This window comes from Pleurodeles waltl, chromosome 1_2 (genome assembly GCF_031143425.1).
Source record: "Pleurodeles waltl isolate 20211129_DDA chromosome 1_2, aPleWal1.hap1.20221129, whole genome shotgun sequence".
In the NCBI taxonomy this organism is placed as follows: Eukaryota; Metazoa; Chordata; class Amphibia; order Caudata; family Salamandridae; genus Pleurodeles; species Pleurodeles waltl.
In genome coordinates this window covers 1,143,852,647-1,143,871,591 of record NC_090437.1, presented here as the reverse complement: position 1 = coordinate 1,143,871,591, position 18,945 = coordinate 1,143,852,647, and positions in this window count along the sequence as shown.

Below are 18,945 nucleotides of genomic sequence, written 5' to 3'. Positions count from 1 at the left end.
TGATCACTGTTTCCAGGTGGTAAGATGGTGTTTGGACATTTCCCAACACCGTAATTGCGAATTTTCATATTTTTGATTTTAATTCTTAAATAAATAACAGATTACTTGTGTGCTGCCATTTTTTGACATTTGTATGGTGGTTTGCAAATAGGGAGATGCGCAATTTATTCCATAAAGATTTGACTTCGTTTTTACATTGTTGTTCATTGCGCGCTGATATTTCTTGACATTTACATGATGTTTTACGAGTTGGCAAGACGTGCAACTCGTTTCATGAGCATTTAACTTTGTTGTTCATTGCGCGCTACCATTTTCTGGCATTTACATGGTGGCATTCGAATCGGCAACACGCGCGATTCTTTCCTTGAGTGTTTTTTCATGTTATTCATTGTGCGCTACCATTTCTTGGCATTTGCATGGTGGCATTTGAATCGGCAAGACGTGCAATTCTTTCCCTGAGTGCTTTTCATGTTGTTCATTGTGCGCTACCATTTCTTTACATTTGTATGGTGGCATTTGAATCGGCAAGACGCGCAATTCTTTCCTTGTGTATAAATAATGTAAATTACTGTGCGCTACTATTCTAAGACATTTTCTTGATAGCATTTCAAGCTGACACGTTGCGTGATTTATTCCTTGAATCTACGTTGTGTGATTTCATGGTGCACAATCCTTTACAGTGTTTAATACTCATATAAAAATCAGCAATGTGCGCAATTCACTTCCCAATGTTTTTTCTGAGATGAACACAACAATACCAGAGTTCTAGATGTAATGCTGTGTGTTCCTGATATATATTCTTAAAAGGAGATTCATATGGTTGTTTAGAAATTGCTCAGAGTGTTTCCTGATTCTCATGCTAAAGAAAGTACTCAAATCTGAAAGTCCTATTGAACTTTTCCTGTTTCATCCTCAGGCATTCGGTCATCGAAAAGCCTAGTCAGTTTTAGGACTATTCTAGGGTTGTTCATGTTTTTTCGGAAAAGACGAAGCTTAGAGTTGTAGCATGGTACTGATTTCATGAGATGTAATTTTGATGTTGTGTTTTAACCTTTTGCTTCCTACAGGTCTCCTTCCCAGCTGTTCCCGTCCTAATCCCCTTTTCCCCACTTGGACTCTCTTAGACTCTGTGATAAATCTAATCAGAGTATTGGAGCTGTCTTGTGGTGGAAGTGTTGGGAACGTGCACAGACCCCGAGGATCTGGTGACTCTGACAGAAGGTAGGTATGTTCCAATGTGTGCCCGAAGGGTGTGACTACTAGCATGCCATTGAAGGAGGAATAGGCTGGGTTAAGTAGTCAAGGGAGTGTCTGAATAATGGTTCTCTTCCGTAGAGTAGGCAGCAGGGAGAGACAGTATCTGGAGTCCGTTACCCAGGTTGATGGTAGTAGGGGGAGAATGATTCACCCAACTGGGTGCGCTAACCGCTGGGCGTCTTGCTCCCCCCTCTTGGACATGAGCAACCAGGAACCTTCATAGATAGGGAAAAGCACCTTGCCAAGTTGCTTATTGTTGGATCTGGCCCTTTTTGCAGGGTCATCCCCAAACTCCGGTTTTTCTGACCCTCTTTTTGTTGACTCTAGGACTCTAGACACTTTATCACTGCTGATCAGTGCTAACATGCATGAGCTCTCCCTCTAAACTTGGTATGACTGGCTTACACCTGATTTATTTTACCACTAAGTCCTTTGTACGGTAGTATCCCTTATACCCAGGGTGTTAGAAATGGGGTCTTTGGTTGGCAGCCAGGTTATCCCCTGTCCATGCAAGGACCCTCACTCTAGTCAGGGTAAATCACACACAATCCAAATTATCCTGTGCCCACCCTCTGGTAGCTTGACACTGAGCAGTCAGGCTTAACTTAGAAGGCAATGTGTAAAGTATTTGTGCAATAAATCATACAATACCACCATATAACACCACAAAAATACACCACACAGTGTTTAGAAAAATATGCAATATTTATCTGGAAAAATGCAGGTCAAAACGATTAAAGATGAAATAAGCAAATGTAGGGATATCACTGGAAGTAATATCAAGTATCTTTAGATTTAAAATATTACTGTAAAAGCAATAAAAAGTGTCTTAAGTTCTCCTAGAAACAACAAGTGTCTCTTGCAGGGCAAAGTACCTGGTTTGCATTGAAAAATCCTCGCAAGGGGCTGCAGAGGAGGAGATGCATGGAAAATGGTGAGTGTGCATCGGTTTCGCCCCTTCGCACACGGACTTGCTTTGTTATTTTCCACACTGGGAAGACGTTGCATCGATTTCCGGCATGCAGACTTGGATCCTCTTCCGGTTGCAGGGTTTTCAGATGCCCCCAGGGACGATGCGTGAAATCCTGGGCTTGCGGAGCAAAGTCACAGGGGCTGCGTTGATTCCGGTACGCGATGCGTGGAATTTTCTGCCGCACAGCAGGCGCTGCGTCAATTCCTCTCAGGAAGTTGGGTTGTGTCCTTCTGAGTCGGCTTGCGTTGATCCAGAAGGGCCATGCGTTGAAGTTCTGGTCGCGTCGATGGCGCTGCGTCGATCTTCTGTCACGAAGTCGGGCTGCGTCATTCCAGACTCGGCGTGCAGTGAATTTTTTACTGCGAGCAGGCTGTGCGTCGTTCTTGTCAGGCAGTGGTTGAATTTTTGCCGCATGGGGATTTCAGCTGCAGGATAGAAGTCTTTTTGGTCCTGAGACTTCAGGGAACAGGAGGCAAGCTCTAACCAAGCTCTTGGAGAGCACGTCTGCAGCAAAGCAAGAGAGCAGCAAGACAGCAGGGCAACAGCAAGGCAGCAGTCCTCTTCAGAAAGCAGTCAGGTGAGTCCTTTAGGCAGCCAGGCAGTTCTTCTTGTCAGAGTGCATGTTCTGGTTCAAGTTTCTTCTCGAGAAACTGTCTGAGGTGGTAGGACAGAGGCCCTGTTTTTACACTCAAATGTGCCTTTGAAGTGGGGGAGACGTCAAAGAGTGGCTTAGAAGTGCACCAAGTCCCCTTTCGGTAAAATCCTGTCTGCCAGGGTCCCAGTAGGGGGTGTGGCAGTCCTTTGTGTGAGAGCAGGCCCTCCACCCTCCCAGCCCAGGAAGACCCATTCAAAATGCAGATTTATGCAAGTGAGGCTGAGCATCCTGTGTTTGGGGTGTGTCTGGGTGAATGCACAAGGAGCTGTCAACTAAACCCAGCCAGACGTGGACTGTAAGGCACAGAAAGATTTAAGTGCAGAGAAATGCTCACTTTCTAAAAGCGGTATTTCTAAAATAGTAATATTAAATCCAACTTCACCATTCAGCAGGATTTTGTATTACCATTCTGGCCATACTAAATATGACCTTCCTACTCCTTTCAGATCAGCAGCTACCACTCAAACAATGTATGAGGATAATCCCAATGTTAGCCTATGAAGGGAGCAGGCCTCACAGTGGTGTAAAAACGAATTTAGGAGTTTTACACTACCAGGACATGTAAACTACACGGGTACATGTCCTGCCTTTTACCTACACAGCACCCTGCTCTAGGGGTTACCTAGGGCACACCTCAGGGGTGACATATGTAGAAAAAGGAGCATTTTAGGCTTGGCAAGTAATTTTAAATGCCAAGTCGAATTGGCAGTGGAACTGCGCACACAGGCCTTGCAATGGCAGGCCTGAAACAAGGTTCAGGTGCTACTGAAGTGGGTGGCACAATCAGTGCTGCAGGCCCACTAGTAGCTTTTAATCTACAGGCCCTGGGCACATATAGTGCACTCTACTAGGGACTTATAAGTAAATTATTGGGAGTGATCCAATGTTACCATGTTTAAAGGGAGAGAGCATATGCACATTAGCACTGGTTAGCAGTGGTAAAGTGTGCAGAGTCTAAAAACCAGCAAAAACAGTATCTCAAAAGTGGAGGGAGGCAGGCAAAAAGTTAGGCGTGACCACCCTAAGGCTGTCAGGTCTAACACAGGGCCTGTAAATTAAATGTGACTAGTGTGCCTGAAACACAAGCTTGCACCACCCACAAAAGTAGCCTTTCAAACCTTGCCAGGCTTGGAACTCCCCTTTTTCTACATATAAGTCACCCCTGAGATAAGCCCTAGGTAACCCTATGGGGAGGGTACTGTGTATGTTAAAGGTAGGATATATATTCTTATGTGATACATGTCCTAGTAGTGCCAAACTGCCTATCTTGTTTCTCACTGCTGTGAGTGCTGCCTCTCTCATAGGTTTGCACTAGGAATTCCTTTATATACATCTAAGTGGTAATTGATGGTCTATGAGGAGTAGCATGGGCATGTTTAGTATTTTTGGAATGATAGTGAGAAATCCTGCTTATTGGTTTAGGTGGATTTTTATTATTACTGTAGAAATCCCACTTTTAGAAAGTGAGCATTTCACTGTTCTTATGACTCCTGTGTTTTGCAGCCTGACTCCAATCCATGTCTAGGGTAGAGTGACAGCTGGGCTTTGTGCATACTTTCCAGACAGCCATCACACAGGGAGAATGGAGGTGTAACAGGATTAAATCTGCATACTGAGTGGTCTTCCTGGGCTGGGAGATTCAGAGTTGGGGCACACTTACATTTCTATAGGCCGTGTCCTGCCCTCACACAAAGGGCTCATTTACCCCCTCCTGAACTGATGTCTGGAGCCAGGGCTGGGGCTGAAGGGGGGTGTTGTGCACTTCTAAAGGTCCTTTGACGTGCCACCTGAGATCAACGAGAAAATTAGTATAAGTACAGGGATTGTTCCCCATGTTTTTAGACATTGTGTGGATTTGGAACTGGATGCTGCTGAAAGGACTGTTATGCCAGAAGAAACTGCCATTACGATTGGCCTGCTGCTGTGCTGACCTGTGACCTGCTAGGTCATCCAAAAGGACAGCTACTTTATTGCCAGGAACTTGATGAGCTGGCCTGCTTCTGCTTCCTGTGCTGTGCCTCCTCTCCAGTTGTTCTCCAGGGGCTTGGCGGTGTGTCACCCTCCTTGTTTTGTTATGAAGTTTCATAGCCCAAAGTGTGAGTTGAGTACTTTTCTGATAGCCTCTCTATGCATGGAGGAGGCTGGTGCTAATGCCTGAGTTGGTCCCTACTATAAGGAGAGTGTTCCTGTGGTTCCCTTGGCTGGGGGCCCCTGTTCGAAAGAGCCCTGCTAGGTACCGCCCTGTTTCCCCATCCGGGCAGGGCAGGGGAAGTAGTGCAGCGGGCATCACTGACAGTGGTTGAGGAAGCACAGATGGGGAACGCTTTATCAAGTGTCCCTGGGGAACAAGCAGGCACCTACTTTGGTGGACTCATTGCCACAACCCTGGCCGAGAAAGCAGAGAAGTCGGTCCATGGCTAAAGACGCCAGGAGGCTTCCCTGGCCTGGCCCGCCTCAAGAGGAAGAAGGTAGTGGTCCAAGAGGCCCTGGAGGGCTCCAGACGTGCTACTCATGGAAGGAGACACTCATTTGGAAGACAGCAGCCGTGCCTCGCAGATGTGGGTGGCTGCCGTGCAGTTTACCCCGAATGTAAGGAAGGAGCCAGCAGGAGAAGCATCTCCTTTTGTGGCTCTGCCACATCCTCGCTGGCAGAACCCCCTCCTGCATAGAGAAGCCCAAGGCGTGTTTCCTCCATCATTCCCTCACCAGGGGAGACCACCGGCTTGGAGGGTATTTTCTGTTGTTGTGGCTCCATGAGAGGAGTGCGGTTATTCCCTTTTATGAAGAAAGTAGCTCATTTCCTATGGTAGAAGCATGGGAGTTCCGGTGTTGGACTTGGGGCTGTGCCTACCATATTTGTTATAAAAAGAGCTCAAGTTGTGATGTGGCATTCATATAGAGGGTGGTTGTGGTAATTGCTTGCTTCACCACTGTGTCTAACCGTAATCATTGTTGTGAGTGGGCAGCCGGCCCACTAAACATGGCATTGGGAACAGAATACCACAGGACATGTAATGTCAATTTTACATAACATTTTGTTAAGTCTCTTTTGTGGTGTACTTATTACGTAACTGGGTTGTGTGTGTTGTGCAAATGCTTTACACATTGCCTCTGAGATAAGCCTAACTGATCTGGCCAAAGCTATCAAGGGGGTGAGCAGGGGTTATCTTAGGTGTGTAGCTTCCTTGCCCTGACCAGAGTGGTGGTTGCTGCTTTGCTTAGGTGCCTACCCCAGCCAACCAGGAACCCCATTTGTAGCACTTATGAATAGAGACCTGAAAAGGCTAGCATTCAAAGGGTTTGGACAGTTAATGGGGCGGCGAGGCCTTGCCCGCAGTTGTGCTGCAACGTATAAGGGATGTAAACAAGTTCCTACCCATAGCAGGTGTATGCCCTTCACTCAGGTAGCTGTTAGTGCTGTCAATGATCCATAAAGTTTAAACAATGTACACGTACAACTTCAATACAATAGCGTGGGGCAGAGACACACACAATTGAGCACTCCCCGCTGGAGGAGTCCATTAGTGTGTAGGCCTAACTATCGACTAGTCCTCACCCAGCCTCACTCAGCTTGAGGAGGAACTCAGATCCCTGACAATACTGCAGCACCCGAGTGGCTTTGGGGCCTTGGAAGAGGAGGCGGGTCCAGTAGTCCATTAGCAGGTATGCCTCATTTGAGGGTAGGCCTCAGTCAGCCTCACCCAACCCGAGGGAGAGCGTGGTCTTGTGTCAAAATATTGCATCACCACAATGGACTTGGGGGTCTTGGCAGACAAGGCGAGCGTTGGATGGCCACAAAGCAGTTCAATGCTTCTGCAGGGGGTGAGATGGAGCTGGGTCCTGGCGACGATTAAATCAAGTACAGCAACACTGCTTACACAAAGGTCAAAACATGAGGCCGCCATTCATGCAGGCACATGCAGAGGTTCAAGTGTGTGCTACTCCTCCCCTGCTGCAAGAATGTTGTGCGGTCATCCGATCTGTTGCCAGTGCATCGGTCTGTGTCAGTAAGGCCACAATGTGACATGCTGTGACCGGGCTGCCCAAACATCAGGGTTACCCACTTGCCAGCCGGGCCAGCGTCAGGTAGCTCCAATCCTGGATCGGCGGGTCAGTCCTTTGTCTCCCATCCACTCAGGCAGTAGAGGAACAGTCACCTACGCCGGCACCGCAACTGCGCCTAAGGGCACAGGTCAGTCACACCCTCGAAGGCCAGGAGCACTACTGCAGCCTGTGTGGTGATGTGGCTGCACCTCACCGCTGTGTTCAGTCTTAGGTCCCAGGCTGCACCGCAGCATCAGCGAGGTGGGACAGATCAGCTCTAGCTTTGAAAACAAAGACTGCCATCCACTGCCGCTTTCTTGGCTGGGAAAGCAGTTTGGGGTGAGCGGTGGTGGCGGCCGATGATGATTGCACCTCGGGATGCCTCTTGGGAGAGTCAGTATGATCGGATGCCAGTCTGTGCCCGGGAGCTCAGCTATTATGCTGCCTCCATCTTGAGCGGTGAGCAATGCCCCGCCACCCCTCAAAACACATTTTGATTTAAAGTTGCAATTGTGATCAGGTTATGTTTGATTTTTGTAGATTAGTAAAAATGTCTGGTGCTATGAGAAAACCCATATATTTATGTGTTTCTTCTTAATTCTTTCCATTTGACACTCTGAATTTTGGCTCTGTTTGGTTTGGCTCATATGTGTTCTGTTTAATGGTGTACCACTATCCCCATCTCTTGAGTGAGACATGCAAAATTATTACTATTAGTGGAGATCTGTTTGTGCTGCAGCTGAGTGTAGTCTCTTTGGAAAAATCATGCATACATGATAATTATTCACACCAGTGGAGAATGTCACAAAAAATGAACAAGGCTTTTTAGATTGATTTGATTTTAGCTTTTATTGGAAAGGTCCCATAAAATGATTGTTTCTGTTTTCCTAGGTCAACACCAAGATTCAGTGAGAAAACGTCTGCTTAACCTCTGGTAGCTGTGGTCTAAAGCAGCAGGCCTTTGCCTGAAGAAATGTGTGTTCAGTATTTAAGGAATACCAAAGAATGATGGAGACAAGAAACAAAATAATACAATTCCGAAACCAATTTAGTATCAAGCTAAACACAATGAACAAAATGACATGAAATGGTCTAAGTCAAAGAGGTAAATGGCGACATGAAATCTTAATTTAAAAAAATGACCAGAAGACACGAAGCTCCATGTAAAAAAATTGTTGCAGTTTTGCTGGGACCGGTGAGGTATTTATAGTGAATTGCAGTTTTGAACTGACATGGAGCCTCAATTGGGTGAATCTAGCAGGTGCCACTAGTGAAAAGATTTTATGTAAGTGCAACTCCAGGAGAGGGATAAGGCAGGGTGATGTATCCTGTGAGGTATATCTCCCAGACATCCATGGCAAGCCCCAGGATTCCTTTACTCAGTTGAGCAATAGCAAGCATGCTCAATAACGTGTGTCGGGGGGAGGGAGCGGGTGTGTGTGTGTGTGCACATATATAAAAGTAGCACTTTTTCACACTACTTAGGCATATATTAAAAGTGTGTGTCAGCATGTTGGGGTTAAGTAGTGATTTCCATGTTATAAGAGTTAGCAAGATTAAGGACTTGTTTGGCATTCTTTTGTAGATGGAGCATACATCCATAGGGTCATTTAGCAGCAATAGGAATTGATGATATATTATTTAGCAGTGGTACACCTTGATGATTTATTACATTTTACATAGGTTAGTTCTTGTATTGTACTAATAGAAGTCGTGTCACACACATTTAAAAGCATAAAATACAATTTTTCATTTTCACATTTGGCTTGCCTGATTTCCTTATATAGGACTGTTGTATATTAAGAATAGTGTGCTATGTTAGTATCCTCCATAATGAGTTTAGAAATTCAATCGATTTGGATTTTTCATATATAAAATGGAACTGGGCCCAATTAAGAAATATACATATGTCTCTTCTCATACATTATTGAAAGCAATATCTCTGAGCTGACTCCTATTAAAGGCAAAATCTCTGCGCTTGCTCCTATTTTTTGTGGGGTTCCCTAAGGCTCTTTTTTATTTCAACACTCTTAAATCTATACATAAAACCATGCTTCAAGCTTTGAAGAGGAACAGGGATTTCAATCCATCAGTACGGAGATGACACCCAAATCTACCCTAAATCCTCATCACTGCATGACATCCTCACTTTCTGTTCTGCACTTATCATACTCATTTTACCACTACCCTGTAGCACTGAACAGGGATATGAGAGAAGATACAAAAGAGACCACAATAAATCTAACTCATCCTAGATAATCACTAACCTGCGGCCTTTGAAGACAGCACTGGAAGAGGTCGATCCACATAAGCGATTAAATGTGATGCCATTGACAGAAGAGCTACATTATAATACACTACATTGTAATAAAGCTAAAGTTAGTGTAAGATTTTTTGAACCAGGACGTCTGTAAGAAAGACCATGTAGTTATGGGGTCCTCGGCCACGTATTTTGCCACCAAGACCAAGCACTGTGAAATGCAACCTCCAGTTGTCTGAACATTGCTACCTCATTGAAAATACTCTGTATTATTTCTACAGTATCTTACAGAAGAGTTGCGTTCAGCAGGTTCAGGTAACTGTTCCCCAGCACATCTGTCCTGTGTGAAGCATATAAGTGGGTGCCTAATTCCCCTTCAAATAGCAATATAGGTTTAAAAGTTGTTATTGGGTTTTGCATGGTTCACTTTACAATAATTAAATATAGAAAAGAGTAATCTCAATGCAGAAACATTTTTGGTGAATTTTTCAATATTTTTGCATTTCATACCTTCTTTTATCAAAGTTATTTTTGTCAATCTTTCATATACGTAACATTGCTAAAATAAACCTGGCTATACAAACTGAAGGAAAGAAAATACCGTTCACATGTAGCAAATGTAGTTTTATACAGGAAAACATTGTTTCCCAACTGGTTGATTAAGAAAAAACATAAATTAGGAGAAAAGACAGGAAAACACCATAGGGAAGTCGGACACATAAGAACGTATGAATTATATCAATATCATCAAAAAAACGACTTTGGAATTGATCACATAAAATAAGTAAAAAACAATACAAAAGTGAGACTATCATGTTCAAGAGCAGTGTTATGAGCATGACTGATGTGTTGTTCCATAACTATCATTCTGTTTTCCATAGCCACACAGGTCTTCAACGGACTGCTGCTTTTTATTGGTGGTCTTCAAGAAATTATGAAGAGCCCTCACATCACTTAAAATTTTATCTAAAATTGTCTCAAGAAGATATTGATGGGGTGGGTTACTTTTAGCAAGTTTGGGGTTTGCAAGAGTAGAATTAGGTTGACTATTTAGAGGGACGTTGGCATCTGATGTTACGTTGAAATGGTGATTTTTAGATCTAGAACTAAGGACATATCTGGATCTCCCCCCAAAAAATGAGCACAACCACAGGTGTAAACTCCTAGCAGCCTGATTTAAAAAAACTCTTAAACTAAGGGAACCTTCGGCACCATGAGGAACAAAATATATTTTCATCCCAACCCTGATGGAATTCCATTGGCTGTGCTTGCCAGCCCACACCATCTTCAACACTCGCTGTATCATTTACAAAGCCAACACAACCAGCTTGACGTAGACATGCTCACCACAGCATGGAATATTCCTGTATTCATGAGGACCACCCCAACGCTGCTGCAGTTTAGGGAAAAATTGAAGCCTCACCTCTTTAAAGAACACTACCTCACAATACATTAACTGTCAACAACTGTGCTTCTTCTCCTATTACTGGCCAACCTTTGGCTTGCCTTTGGCCAAATACAGTGCTTTGCTGACTTTTGGCTAGGTTTATATCATAGAAACACTATATACATACATACATACATACATGTATCACAAAAGACCAAAAAGTTCAGTTTCTGTGAATGAAGAAATACTGAGATTGCAGACAGCAATATACTGAGTTTTATTTGAGGAGGCATTTGAGGCACACATAGGAGAAGGCAAGGTCTTAAAGCCACAGGAATCATAATATTATGATGCTATGAGAACATTAGCTAATGTTTTGTGCAGCAAAGGATCAAAAACACCCCATTAGGTACTTTAAAATATAAATTAACAAAGGGTGTGTAGTAAATGAAACTATGACTGCTTGCACAGTGCTTTCCTTCTCAAAGCATATTTGTTATTTAAAGTAACTTGCATGGTGCCATTTTTAAGATGAATTGTAGAAGTGGTCCAAATAAATTCCATGTAAAATAAACAATAAAAGAGGCTCATAATTTTATTTATTGATTATTTTTTTTATTATATGCTGAAAAACAAAATGGTCACCATGCGTGCAGCACCGTTTATATCATACTGTGACACTTTCAGGGTATGTAAGAAATGCCACCTAACTTTAATGAAAGTTAAGAGACAGGATAAACAACTTCCTCACAAGGAAATCATCAGAAACATTTTCCAAAGGCAAGAAAAGCAGGAAAACACTGCAAATACATGGAATTTTATTTAGGTATTGTGATCCTGAATGGGGCCCAAGCCATGTCTCTCCCAAACACATTCCACATCTGCATCTGTAGACCACCCTAAACCATCATTACAAAATAAAATTATGGACTACTTTCAAGGATTCAGTATCTCCATCCAGTTCTCTTCTCCATTATCCTTCACATAAATATGCAGAACAGATTCACTGACCATGCACATAAGAACACATTATGTTCAATAACTGAGTAGTTCCTCTCAGCTTGTGTTTCTCAGCCTTAACAGCATACTTCTTATCTACACCTTTTATCCCCTATAGTCAGGTCTCAGGTGTGGCTATAGTAAATGAGGTACATTCTTCATAAAATGGCATTACTAGCAGCCATGGAGTAACTTTGTTCTCTTCTGGGTCACAGAGGTTCTACAGCAATGATCATGCTGGATCTTCATGTAGCTTTTGATACGGTATCACATCCCATACGCGTTCAAAAGATGTCAGAGGTCGGCATTACGTGAACCGCCATCCAATGGCTGGAAGCTTTTTTAGTTGACAGGAGTTTCCAAGTCTGCTAAGACTTGTTTGCCTCTTCTCTCCATCCTCAGTCAAGCAGGGTCCTACAGGGCTCTTAACTCAGTCCTACAATATTCAATGTATGTGTTCGCCCTTTGGCAGAGATTGTCCATTCTCATGGGCTTGCCTTAGTGTCATATGCAAATGACACACATATTATTCTGGCCTTCACCCTCAACACTAGCCAAACTACCTCCCTACCAAACTTGTGCCTTAGGGAAGTCGCAGACTGGATGTCTAGTAGTAAGTTGAAGCTTAACGGTAACAAAATTGAGGTCTTGATGGTAGGCAATAACAGCCCTAGGTGGCTAGAACTTTTGTGGCCAAAGTACCTGGGCGTACGCCCTGTGCCAGCCCACGCTGTGAAAACCCTTGACGTTCGGATAGACCATAAGCTCACAATGGAGACACAAGCTACAAAACTGGCAGGCTCAAGCTTTAGCTACTTAAGATCTCTAAGAAAATTCTTGCAAATTCTACCATTCTCCACAAGAAGGATAGTAGTACAAGTTTAATGAACTCCCACCTTCATTATAACAATTCCCTGTATATTGGGAGCTCTAAATAGGTGATCAATAGGCTACAAGTGGTACAAAACGCTGCAGCAAAAATCCTATATAAATTATTGAAGCATCCGACAGCTAGACCTGCCCATTCAGCCCTGCATTGGTTACCAATTCAAAAAGGGATCTATTTTAAGGCACACCAGGACATCCATGGGTACAGCCCATGCATCTTTCTGTCCCTTCTCTTGCCATGCACTCCTGGATGGTGCTGTAATCAAGGACTCTTAATGGTGTCCAAGATCAAAAGAACAACAAACAGAGGTCGCTCTTTTTCAATCCTCGCTCCTAGACACTGGAACACACTTCCAGTATCCTTAAGAAGTCAGCAATTGGAAGCTTTCTTTAGAAGATTGCTAGAAACCCACCTTTTCTAATGTAAAAATATTATCTTTTGGGATACATAAGTAATACAAATTGCTAGAAGGCTACTAAGATTTAATTAGGGCTATTCACAAAGGGGTTTTGAGTATGGAAAGCAATTCCCCTGTAGTACTACTTCCCATACTCATGAATGATTTTCACAAAACTCCAGTCCGATTTTTGCCTGTCCTACCTCTTTTGTTTTGTGATCTCTGCCACTAGTGCAGAGATCTCCACATACAGAAGTATACATTTTTGCAGTAAAGGTTGGAGAGAGAACGGGGAGTGGCTGAAAAATTAAACAGATGAAGATTAGGGAAATTAAAAAATGGTTTGCGAGAGATTAAATAAAACAATCAGTAAAGAGTAGGCCTATTGCTATTCTCAGAAGTGAAATCTAAATCTACTACAGTAGAGCAACTGAAAAAAAAGGTTCAAGTGAACTTTAGCCAAGCCTTTGAGTAAGTCAAGGTCTGCCACAGTCCAATTATTGTTACTGTAATGCACTGTCATTATTAAAGTCATGGAACAACACCAACAAGTAGTCCTGGGTAACGTTTAAATTCTGAGCCTGAGTAATTCATGCAATTTCTTGTTATGCGACATTCCTTAAATTGCGCCACTACACCACTTCGCATAATTATGTGCCATTGGCAATAAAAGATTTACCACAAATGCGTCATTTGTAGTAAAAGTTTACCACATAGATTCGGGGACAATAGAACGTGAATGCCTGTTTTTTGTGGTTCTTTTGTTTTTTCCGTTTTTTTAAGTGCAAAATGCATCCTCATGTCGAAGAATGACAGCAGGACTCATTTTAGCGTAAAATATAGCGCAAAATGGAAGATCTCATGTGTTTGCTGGAGACTGATAACTTTAAATCTTTGGAGCCTCTGAATAAATAGAATAATCACCCATACCATGCATTGGGCGGTCCTTCTGGATACTCTGATGTTGGTCTGGATCCTCGGTGCAAAGATGGAAAAGGCTTGCTGTCTTGTTTTTTCTGTTTTCATACTTTTTAGTCTTCACTAATGCTACATTGACCAGATGAAAGGACTATGTGTCAAAATGTCATGTCAATAATCTAATTTTCAAAATGTTTTTATCTAATTCTCGAGATGTATTCATCTATGAAAGCAAACATGCAGCAGTCGGTGCCAAGGACACCAGATATATGATCACATGCATCCCATCTTTGCATGTGACCCTCCTATCATCTTGCATTAGATACACAAATCAGGACTTGATGTAAACAAAACAGTCGGAGTTAAGTGTCAGAAATGTATGTATACAAAATAGCTCTGTTAGGGTCCACCCTCTCCCGTGAGTCCTGGGGTGGTGTTTACAGGGAATGCACACGCTCAGTGTAAGTAGGAACTGTGTGGAATTTGAAATAATTTACGTGTGATAGATATGTTGATTGATATGTGGCACCTAAGTTTTGAATTTGCAATTTGGCTGCTGCCTGTACTAGGATAGACATAATCGACTTTTAGTGTACTTGTTCAGTGAGTGGTATCGATTACGTTGTTCTTGAAAAAAAAATGGTTTTCTGCACACTGCATATTCTGATGGGTTTGCATCTCGTATAAAAGCTCATTCCAGTTGATTTAAATCCCTTTGCACCTAAAGAGCAAATAGGTTTTGCATTTTAGTACATTTTATACTATTTCCAAAGGTAGCGTCGACAAACCGATGCAGTCTAAAATGAACTCCCTGCACAGGAAAAAATAAGAATATTTGCAAGCATCAACACTTTGGAAAAGCCCTAAGTTTACTCTGTTATTTATGTCCAATTTAGCCATGGCAATTTTTTGCAGCAACATTGTTTTGAAGTTCTTTGAATTTTTTTCTTAATAACAAGGCATTTTTGCCTCATTTCACCTATTTGCAAGATTGCACATTTTAAATGGAACTCATTACCTGTAGGAAGAAAATACTTTAACAGTTTCATTCTTTTAATTGGGAACGACCAGGGCACTAAAACTCCTAATTTTAGACAATAGTTCTGTGGAATAAAACAATCCACATGCAAAACACTGGCAGTAAAGATCATTGCAGGTTCCGTTTTCATGCTGCTTGGTCACATTTCACTGCTCACTTGCTGGCTACTGATGTGAGGAGCCTGATAACTTTAACTGTCTGCCGCCTCTAAATAAATAGAATAATCAGCCATACAATGCAGCACTTGTCTATGTCAGCCCACGCAGTACACCGTATGCAATCTTCCTAACTGTTCCTCTGGGCATATCTACTAGATAGATGTTTTCCCCACCCTATCCTTCCTCTGCCGGCTGTTTCCTGAGCCATCCTGCATAAACCTTTTCTCTGACTTCACCTACTAGCTCTGGTGTGTGTTTTTTCATTTATAGCATTTACAAAAGAGGAATGAAAGGGCGCCTTCAGATATCTGTCTAATGTGAAAGCGTTGAAGTCAGTGTTTTAATACAGCAGAATTGAAGCCGGTAACCTTTAGCCTCGTCTGTTCATAATTACCTTATCACGAACTTCGGGAGGTACTTCTCTCTCATATGGGTTTCAGTTTTAAGCCTCTGCAGCCAATGAGTTTAAAGCGCAGTTTATTTGTCAAATTGTGCAATTTCAACTTGTCTCTTTTATATGATGTTCTTGAGAAAAAAAAACGTTCCGTTTACTGAATGTGTTTTTGTCCATATCACTTTAAGTATAATTCTTTATTTCGTCTGAAACATAGTCATGCACGTAACAAAGTCCCGCAGAGACCCTCATCATGAATTGTCTTGTAATTGGTTAGTATCTCCCTACTCTGGAGCAGTGCTTTAAATGGGCAGGTATAGTCCAGTACTGGGTACCTGTACTTTGTTTTTTTGAAGGGCGAGAACCAGCACTCATGCAATACATTTAAAAGAAGGGCCATGATATATAGGGTGGGGCCGGGACATGGCAGGGAGGAGGAGTGGTGGGGATTGTATGTGCGCATGCCAGTTTGGTCGGCCGTTTTAGGACAGGGAAACCACATGCACACTTACATTTCTCTAACCCAGCTGTGTTACACACCAGGGTGGAGAAATGGCACAGGTTCTCTGTGCCTGAGCGAGCATCAGACTAGCCCACTCATGCCAATCCTGGTGCTTCTCTCATGCTTGGTATAGCATAAGACCAGCGCCTGGATTGTGAGCCTATGCCTTAAGCCCCGGTGACTGCCAGGAGTAGAGAAGCACCAAGGCATCCGGCAGCAGGAGTGGCAGGTAAGTTTTTTAAAATAATATTATTCCCCTAACAGCCCACCCCACCACTTTAGATTGGCGCAGCCACCAGTGGACTGGTCAAAAGTCAGGAACTCCAAAAGATTCCCTTCTGTCGGCTTGCAAATGTAACCGGAAGTAAAAACAGTCATGCCCCAATTTTAATTGCTACGCATCAGGGGCTGGGGGAGGCGGGGGCATCACAGCAGTTTCTAGCGTGTGTTTAACCCCTCACTGGTATTTTCATTAGGTGTATAACACTAGTAGAGAGACACTGCTACAGTTCCCCACGTAGCGATGCAGAGCCCTTTGTTGTGAAAGTGCCTCCATGAGACCTACCTGCCACAGTTCTCCACTGTATTAAAGACTGCACGTTAGTTTACTGCTGAGCTGAAACCGGAAGTACTGTGGAATACTCATCCCTAAGCAGCTGACCATGTGCCCATAATGGAAATAACAATTTTAATTCAATCCACTGTGCTTTAGGCATTTGCTGACACAGCCGTGCCTCTTCTGTTTGCATAAGTGGAATAATGATCTGTTACTTATATAGCACTTTTATCCAAAGAGCTTTACAAATAACATATTATATGTAATTATATTGCAACTTAATTCCCTATGCTGTTCTGGCAACCCCTACCTTCTTTTTTGATCTTTAGCCTCTACTCACCATCTATTAGTGGGATAGGTAAACATAATTCAGGTATAGCGCATAGGAGATAGAATTAGGGGCGTAGAGGTGCTTGAGCTGGAGTTCTGTAGGTGAATGAGCAATAAAGATGCTTTCAAATCTGTTTTTCTTGTCACATATGCTGTGTGATCAAAGATAAAAGTAAAATGTGAGATTATGGGGGTCATTACGACCTCGGCGGTCTTTGAAAAAGACTGCTGCGGCCGCTGGAGACAGAATACCTCCATTGCCGGTGGTATTCCTGTCTCCCTATTATGACATTCCCGCTGGGCCAGCGGACGGTAACAGTGTTACCGTCCGCTGGCCCAGCAGAAATGTCACATCAACATTGCAGCCGGCTCGTAATAGAGCCGGGGGCAATGCTGATGTGCAGCGGGTGCAGTAGCACTGAAAGGCGCGACGGGGCTATGCCTGGGGGCCCTGCACTGCCCATGCCAAGTGCATGGGCAGTGCAGGGGCACCCCAAGTCCCCTTACCACCAGCCTTTCAATGGCGGTGTGCACCACCACGGACAGGCTGGCGGTCGGGGACTCATAATCCCCAGGGCAGCGGTGCTTGCACCGCTGCCCTGGGGATTATGACCGCCAGGCGGAATCCTGGCGGTATAATGGAGGGGCCGGCGGTATGGCCGTGGCAATTCCGCCACGGTCATAATTGCTGGCGGAACACCGCCAGCCTGTTGGCGGTGTTACCGCCAACTTACCGCCGCCCACCAGGGTCGGAATGACCCCCTATGTCTTTTGACAAATAGCTGCTTGCTCGTTTAACAAGGAGACTGGTGTTTACTTTTCATTCTCTTACTACAAAGAGAGAGAATTCTGTAAAGTGAACTCTGTGACAATCTTGCTGGAATATGGGGAGCATGAAAGGAAAAGCTGTAGGATGTAATTCTTTTAAACATTACAAAATTCAAATACATGTTAATGAAATGTACAACTATTAAAAATATTGGCAGCAGTTAAGAAGGCACAAATGAAGCCCTTTATTTATAATTCTGAAGTGGGATGGAAAAAACATTTTTAATAGGATAAAAACAAATCAAGACACTTTACTTAGTGATGTGTAGATGATAAATATTCACTGAAACCCGATTTCCCAACAATGTTTTTGTGCTCTAAATAGTTTCTTCAGTGAAACTGTATGTCTGCCAATTTAGTGAACATTTCAATGAAAAATGTTGTGTCTGTAAATAATCCTGAGCTACCAAACCACGTGTTAGTAATATATTCGTGACATTATGTTCCAAAATCCACACCTGCTGGTTACATATCACACCATTCTCACTCTCCTGCTGAATGGATGTGGCTACACATGTTCTTTGTGTGATGCATGGATTTTTCACTATCCCTTGGCCTTGGGTGATGTACCATTGATAGCAGAGCTCCCACTCTGAAAGTTGTTCTAGCACCACTGGACAGTGGTGGCGGCTGTTTCAGAGTGTGGTTTGGTGAGGCAAGTTTATCATTTGACGTACAATAATGCAGAAGAAGTGCCAATGAAAAATATCTAAATATGCAGAGGGGCCTAGTGAGCTCCCCAAAACAAGGTAATCCAAAAAAAACAAAAAAAAACATTTTTAGCCCCAGCTCAGTAATTGATTGAAAACTAGTTGAAAAGGAGGATTTAGAGCGCTGTAAAAAATGGTAATGCATCTGAGACCCTCATTAAGACTATAGAACCAGCTACAGAATTCAACAGAATCAGTTTCACCACCATAGAGATTAGCCACATGTGTTTAAAGATATTACCCAACATGCAAAAATAACTAATTTGTGGGGGTACTGATTAAACATTAATATCCAGTAGGTTAAGTATAATCAGTGTAAAAAATCGTGTTATTAATTGAGGTGGGGGTGGAAGCCCCACTCAGGCAACAACCACAATCTTTGTCAGGGTGGACCATAAAAGTCACTAAATTACCCTGTGTTAAACCCCCTGGTAGCTTGACACAAGGAAGCAGTCAGGCTTAACTTAGAGGCAAAGTGTACAGTATTTATGCAGCGCACAAACAGTAATAAAGTGGAAACACAACACAAGAAACATCCCAAACCAATGTAGAAAAGTAGAGTAAATTTCAATAAAGAAAATGGCACAAATCACCAGCAGAACAGGAAATATGCAGTTCGAAAGTTTTAGGTAACTAGTGCCTAAAAGCA